The sequence below is a fragment of the Acanthochromis polyacanthus genome, chromosome 10, assembly GCF_021347895.1.
Source record: "Acanthochromis polyacanthus isolate Apoly-LR-REF ecotype Palm Island chromosome 10, KAUST_Apoly_ChrSc, whole genome shotgun sequence".
Lineage (NCBI taxonomy): Eukaryota > Metazoa > Chordata > Actinopteri > Pomacentridae > Acanthochromis > Acanthochromis polyacanthus.
This window is the reverse complement of record NC_067122.1, coordinates 16,349,056-16,356,829: the sequence shown is the minus strand read 5'-3', so window position 1 is coordinate 16,356,829 and position 7,774 is coordinate 16,349,056. Positions and strand designations below refer to the sequence as shown.

Below are 7,774 nucleotides of genomic sequence, written 5' to 3'. Positions count from 1 at the left end.
CTTGATTGTCTGTTTTTTCCTCAGAATATCTTCTGCCTAAATGTGATGGTCTTTTGTCTGATCATGTGCACAAAAGACTGCCAAGCTTTTGTGTTGCCCTTGCAGATCTCTAGAACACCAGCAGGGAGCGCTGAAGTAATTTTACTGAAATCCAAACTCCCTGCTGAGGTGATAGTTGACATCACAGCTTATTCTTAAATGTGGTTGGGTAGGATTTGGATCGTTTTTCAGTCTGATTTTCAGAGGATTTAATAAAAGGATCAGCTCTAACAGCTGCTCATAAATTTTAGAGATACTGAATATTCTCAAGATTTTAACGACAAATATATTTTTTAACATTTGGATTGATTTGTTTTCTCTTAGTGCACTTGTGCTGACAGAAATAACTGCATGCTTATTATTTTTTTAGAAGTGTAAATGTTCTGTGCTTATGCGATATTATAATTTAAAAATGATTAATGGCAAAAATCTAAAAACCATGTAGCAGAGACATGCATATTCACCTTATCTATGGTCGCTGATGGTGAAGAATGTTGCTCTGGTGACTTTGATCAAATTCAAATTAAATTCAGAAGCTTTGTAGATATTCACATTACTGCAAGAATTTTAGAAAACTATCATTCATGCCACTGACTAATAACTTTCAAACAAATGGGGAAAAAAGTATAACATGTCTTATATAACACATCCAAAATATATATTCAGGTTTCTATTTTACTACACTTTGTTTATTGCACATTAAGAAAACACTTCAGAAATCTTGCTGAACAAAACAAATAAATCACTGTATTAATTTAATTAAGTAATCAACAGGGGAAATTTCATGGTGGTATTGTGAGTTTAATGTTTTATTCATGAAAGGGACTTTCCAATAAAAAATATGGAATTTTCCAGCAGCTTAAAATAAATGAAAATTCTCAAAATGTTTTTTTCCGTACTCGTAACCACTTCAGTAGCACGTAAATATACCACTCATTCTAATTTTATTCCTATTTATGTTCTAAAGGTTTTTCAAAGGGTGTTTTCATATATTGTTAATAGCAGTATATACTTACACAATTGTTCATTCAAATTAAAACTGACAAAAATTGTTTTAGCCACCACAGACTAAAGTCTGGTGATCTCACAAAACAAACAGTGAATCACATTAGAGTCTGTGCACATACTCACAAAAATGGACATCAATTGCTACTATATTAAGTTCTCAATGACAATTGTTCCCATACAGATGCACTTTAACAGCACAGCAAGCCCTCATTAAAACACATACAATTAAGTAGGTATGACCATCATGATCACATGGTGGTCATACCATGTATGCACTGATTTTGTAGTAATACGAACATTTCATAGTATTGTGATAAAGCATATATTTCTAAAAATGCAGCTGTTTTTACGTGTAAACAGAGAACCTGTTAATACATGTTTTTATTAAGAAATGTGTGTATGATTTAGGCTTGGCTGTGGATTTATTTGAAGCTCTTGTACAAATTCTTAAACACTGTAGGGATGAAATTTTCTCTGAGGAGCTGTGGAAACAAGTTGTACAAGCTGCTTACCAATGCAATACTGACCTAGAACCTTCAGTCAAAAGACAAAAACAAAGGGATGGACATAATGTGATTTCTCAAGTATACTGTAAATATTATACAGATTTTAAAAAAGAGAAGAAAAAAATGAAAAATTAGCAGCAAGAGGGCAGTGGAATACTATAACATTAAAAAAATTAAAAAGTAAGAATAGAGTGAATATTGACGGAATAATAATACCTGAAGCTGATTAAATACAGAGCTACTAACATAACATTAGCCAAACTGCTACTATGACATTTCATTCAAGATGTATCTTTTGTATTGTAGCTATATATTTATTTATTTGGCTGCCTCTAACCTTACTGTTACCAGTTTGACAGAAGTAAGTATTTTAAATGGCAATTGTCAAATTTAAATTTTGACTGTTAGCTAGCTAATAGCAAACATTACATTTTAATGAATCATTAGCCAAACTGCTAACATACGTAACAGCCAAACACATAACATTAGCCAAACTGCTAACATAACATTTCAATAAAGTTGAACTGAGTTAACTTCTATCTTTTCTATCTTATCTTTTCAAATTATAACACTATTTTTGTGCTATATGTAGCTATACCTTCTTATTTGTTTGTTTGCTGTTTGGCTAGCTCCAGCTTTAATGTTACCAGTTTGACGTGGCTAAATGTCTTTATAAGGCCACCGTTAATTTCAAGTTTTGACTGTTGGCTAGCTAATACAAAAGATGTTACATTGTAACGGGTCATTAGCTGAACTGCTAACAGAACCTTAGCCAGTTGGATCTATCAAATGACGGTATAGCTATTTTTTGTACTATAGGTAGCTATTTGTTCATTTCTTGACTGCCTCCAACCTTAATGTTACCAATTTAACAGGGCTAAATATCTTTGAATGGCTACCGTAAAGTTTAAATTTTGACCGTTGGCTAGCGAATAGTTACATTTTAACGGGCCATTAGCCAAACTGCTAACATAACATTAACCAAACTGCTAAAATAACATTTTATTAAAGTTGGATCTTTCAAATGACAACAACATGGTTATTTTTATTACTATATTTAGCTTTTAATGTGTTTATTTTTTGGGTGCCTCCAACCTTTGATGTTACCAATTACAGGGCTAATTATCTTTAAATATGGACCATTCACTAGCTAATAGAAAACATGTTACACTTCAACAGGTCATTAGCCGAACTGCTAACATAACATTAGCCAAGCTGCTAGCATAAAAATGTATTAAAGTTGGACTGAGTAAACTTTTATCTTTCAAATTACAACACTATTTTTGTGTTACATGTACTTATATATTTATTTTTGTGTTTGTTTGATTAGCTCCAACCTTAATGTTACCAGTATGACAGGGCTAAATATCTTTACAACTGCCAGCTTTCAATGGCGCTAACCATTATCACCAGAATTCGTGCAGCAGCGACGTGTAATAACCTTCTACCTTCATACCTGCTGTGCTTCAGTCGTGACTCTGATTTCCCCCTAATGATGTTATCAAGTAAACGAAGCGAACACACTCCCTCTTGTCCAACTCCTCCCTCTCCATATCGCCCTCCCTCGGATTTTTTTTTAACCAAATCTGTTATCTGCTGTGTGTTCAGTCTGTATTGCAGCCGAGGCAAATGTAGTTGCTGCTAACATATCAGCTGCCAGACTCGCTTCTTTCTTTCACCCCGCGGCTGCCACACGTTTTTTTGTACCTGCTTCGATTTCCGTATTTTGCAGCTAGCGCCTGTTTTCCCACATGCTTTTCTCACTTCAAGGCAATGCTGAGTGCGTTACCGATTAACACGGAAAATAACGACGTTAATTTAGGAGGAGACTTCTGAGCCCGGATCCGTTTGGTCTGTAAACAGGTAAGAGCCTCAGCGCGTCTGGCGCAGTTGCAGCAATATCAGTGCAGCCATTTAAACAACTATTATAATAATTATTATCTGCATTTAATCCACGTTGCATACATTTAAAATTGCCTGTTGCGTGGACGCTCAAAGCGGCCTTTGTTGTTGTTACATACGGGCGTAATTGCGGTGTTACACATAGGCAAAACGGTAACTACATTTACATGCATTGGGCAGGTCTGTCTGCATGCAAATGACGCTGTTGTCATAGTTTAGTCTGCACAGGAGGGTTTGGTTTAGTCTAATGTGCGGGGTTTTACCGGGTGTCTTCACAGCGACACTGTTTTTAAGTACAAGTTGTCGTCTTACTAGAGAATGGAGTGCAAAAAAAATCTATGTGAAATGACTTTGTGAGTCACTCTGTTCACAGTAAATCCATTACACCTGCAGGTTGCACCCCGGTTATCTGGCTGCAATCTATGCAGGATTGTGCCACACATGCAGTCAGCAATGTAGAAGGTTGAGTCCTGTCCTTGTGTGTCCTATAAGGGGTCAGACACTCACGCCACCATGTCAGACTGTGTTGTCACTACTTGCCTACAGATACTGTATGCAATCCTAGTGAATGTATTGCCATCATCTTGGTTCTTATTACCAATACAGCCAGTCAAGACAAGTTCACGCTCGCTCCAGGCTGTGGACTCTGTACCAGTCTAGCTAGTTTGTCTTTACTTAATATAAACCCAGATAAACTGACACACACACACACGCACACACACACACACACACACACACACACACACACACACACACACACACACACAAGGGCACACAACACCATTTCCCATCAAACTTGTTTTCATTTCCCCCTCACACAGACACACATTGACTCCTCTGCATCTTTTATGGTGCAAATAAAACCATTCAGCAACACTGCAGCAGCAATAAAAAAATCAAAAATGTAACTCTTGACGATATCTTATTGGTTCGACTGTAATATCTACAGTTTTTCCACGCAGTTAACTTTCATTATCTCACTACAGGGATGTGAAACTCCCAGCTCAAATCTGGTGAAGTAAAATGAAAGCTCCAGGGCCAGTGCTTTATTCGGACTGATTTGAAACTTCAAATGAAATAGGCGAGCTAAGCTGCATTGTTCCAAGTATTATGTTTTGTTTAGGCTATGTTGTCCCTGTGTGATGAAATCAGCCTGTTGTATGTTTGCTTGAATGGGAGCTGTGGTGCTTTAATGAGCTGAAAAGATTACTGATACTTAACCTAATTACTTTGCTCCCTCCCTCCGGCCTGCTGGCTTTCGCTCTCAGTGTGATTTATGGATCATTCACCTTTTTAATCAATCACCTGCCCATTGATGTTGGCCTGTTTTGCACTCGTCCTTGTCACTGCTCTCAAAAGAGTTGTCTGTTTAGTGAACTGTGGCACAGAGATAATTTAGATAGATGTCAGAATTGTATTTTTCCCAGCTTCAGTGTTTGTTCCACAACTACCTGGATTTCTAAAAACGGAAATCACCAGGCTTTTGGGAAGGGGGAGACTCTAAATTAAACCAAAAAGTCCCACAGGAAACTCACAAATTCTCGTGTGAAACTAAAACTCACACACAGATCTGGGCTTAAGGGTTTTTTCCAGTGTCTGTTAAAAGCAGAACTGTATTTTATGACCCTTGATTTCTTTCTGTCAACTTAAATTTCTAATATTTCTTAAATGTTCTTATTTTAGAACAATTCACAATAAGTGCTGTAAGTGGTTAAATTTCTTCACACATTTCAACTCCTTTCAGTCATTGGAGTTTGTCGAAATCTTCACCCTTTTTATATAATGCTTCCAGTGTTTATATTTTTAACTATTGTCCAACATTTTCCAGTAACTGTGATTCCTTTACTGCAAATTTTCAGCCAGGAGCACACATATGTTCCTCAGGAGAGAATTCACCTTATCCTAGTTGTTAATTTCCTTTGTCCTCACTTTAAACCTGCAGTATTTACCAGCAACACTTACATTTCCTTTTAACACCTTTTGCCTAACACTGCTAAAATAGAACAACTCAAAAATCAACAGTAGCTGCAGCTGAAGTTTTAAACCAACCAAAATTGTTACGAAGCACTTAAAATACTCCCTCGCATGTACGACGATTGTGCAAACTGTTAATGTGCCTTTCACTGAGGGCATATGTGACAGCTTTATCGCTATAAGGCCGCCTATTAGTGCGAGGCGACGAGGTGCAGGGCTGTCTGTCCAAGTGGCACCCGGCCTACACGCCAGCCATAATGCAGACGTCAGAGCTCCGGTGAAGGTTACGCTGTCGGTAGCCCTTTGGTGCACTGTGTTTGATGAGGAACGCAGTGTGCTGGAGTCAACAGCAGCCGCCCTCGCCTGTCCTCCTCACACTTCCCCCAGCCCTGTTCCGCCTACATGTTGACCTCCACCTGCCGGCTGCCGGAGCCCCTTGCCTCCGCTGCAGACACCTGGAGGACAGGCAGCGGCGTAATGACTGCTATAACTAGGACACTCTGTTTTCATTCACCGTGCCGCATCCCTGCATCCACATAACTGTCTGTGCTGCATTGTAAAAGGTCGGGCAAGTTCAGTAGGCCGAGATTATTTCTGCACAAAATGTACACTCTGGTGTGTAATGAAGTGGGAATGCAGGTGGCGGCTTCTAAGCAGATCTGTGCATTAGAGCCGAAACTGTTTACCAATTAATTTGTTGATTGAGAATAAAAAAAAATTAATCTGTAGCTATTTTGATTATCAAATAATTATTAAAATTCTTTTGCAAACAGAAATGTTGAAAGAGTTTTGGCTTCATCCTAGCAGTGTAGCTAAACCTTATTTTCATTCTTTCATATATGTGTTTTGTTTTCACCAAGAGCTTTAATTCATTCATCAGTGGACAGATAGCTGTGGTGTGTGGGCTGAAACTGCACAATAACACAACCTCAAGCATGTAGCGTCACGCTCCTCTCTTGATCAATACTTAGCTATCAGGGCATTTAAAATCAGACCTCTTCTGTCTCAGTCTTTTCACATCACCTGCTTCTTAATGATTTGCCCCTCGACTGTTTGTTCTGTGTCCTTTGGCCTCCTTGTGTTTGGTCTCTGCTGTAGTGTTGTGCAGCGTAGACGCTTAGCGAGACATGCTTCATTCCAAAGTGAACAAGCTTTGTCCCTAAAGAGGACTATCGCTTGAAAACGACTACTAATCAGAACCTAAAACATCAGGTACATGTAAGTATAAAGGACAATTTCTGTGCCTTTTTTAGGTCTATCTTTGTTTTTTGGGGGTTTTTTTTGTTTGTAAAATGCCTGAAGACACAGTAATCTGCATGTTTTTATTCTGAACTTTAAATAATTGAAAACTGTAGTTGCATTTTAAAAATGAGTTCCAAATTTTCAAGATAATAGGAATGGACTTTGGTGGTTTCATCAATCTGACAAATGTGCAGCGTAGTCAGGACTCACTAATTTGGGAAAATACCTAATTTAAATTTTTCTGACTGATGTTTTTATTTGATTTGTTATTTATTTATAATTAAGCTTCAGTTCTAAACTCTCCATATAATTAGTTTTTAAACAAGATTGAGCATTACCACATCAACAGCGTGATGTCACACAAGGAGGATATCATTATTTGTAAAACAACTGACACTACGGTTTAAACTCTGTGTGAGACACGCTGCAAAATGTACGAGCTGTACCTATTAAATAATAACACTGTGCTTATGTCAGTAAAATCACAGTGGACCTGTCTGAACCATGTAGCATACATTCAACCATAGACAAGCATTCACAACCCCTGAAAGTTTAATTTTGCTCAAAATAAAAACAATAATACAGCATTACTTTTTATTATCTAAAAGCTACACCTGTATACCCTAAATTGAGATTTTCTGATCGCATTGTTCTAAATTGCAATTGAGTCCAAAGCTTAAAAATGCTCAGAAAGTGACCTGGCTAATGTCAATCTGCCAGCGTGTCAGTCCACTTTGGTCCAGACTGAAATAGCAGTTTATTAATGGATTACCATAAACGTTTGTACAGAAATCGATTCTGATAACTGTGGTGACTCTCTGACCTTTCTTCTGGCACCAACATGAGGTCAACATATTTGGCTTTTATTTAGCATTTTGTCAAATGTTAAATGCCTGCAAAATTAACAAGAAAACTCAGAGAGTGCAGTACTCCCCTTACACTGAGCACAGGTGTGTGTTTTGCACATTTATGTTATGTGCAGATACCAAATCGTGTGACCTAAATATGTAGCAGGCGGCGGAAATTGATGGGACTCTGAAACACCCCCACAATTTAATCAATAGCTCCTTGTATGATTCCCGATGGATAAGTCCCGATAAGTC

At 37.7% G+C, this 7,774-nt stretch overlaps 1 protein-coding gene across 3 annotated transcripts in view; it reads left to right on the top strand.

The window, feature by feature from the left end:
- The first annotated feature begins 3,108 nt into the window (after positions 1 to 3,108).
- mbnl3 (muscleblind-like splicing regulator 3) overlaps positions 3,109 to 7,774 on the top strand; it is a 37,919-nt gene continuing 33,253 nt past the window's right edge. Inside the window, exon 1 of one of the 3 annotated variants that reach the window (XM_022196707.2) lies at positions 3,109 to 3,416. The gene's annotated coding sequence lies outside the window, so the exon portion shown is untranslated. The remainder of the gene's footprint in view (positions 3,417 to 7,774) is intronic. The other 2 variants (XM_022196706.2, XM_022196704.2) reach the window with 2 other exon arrangements.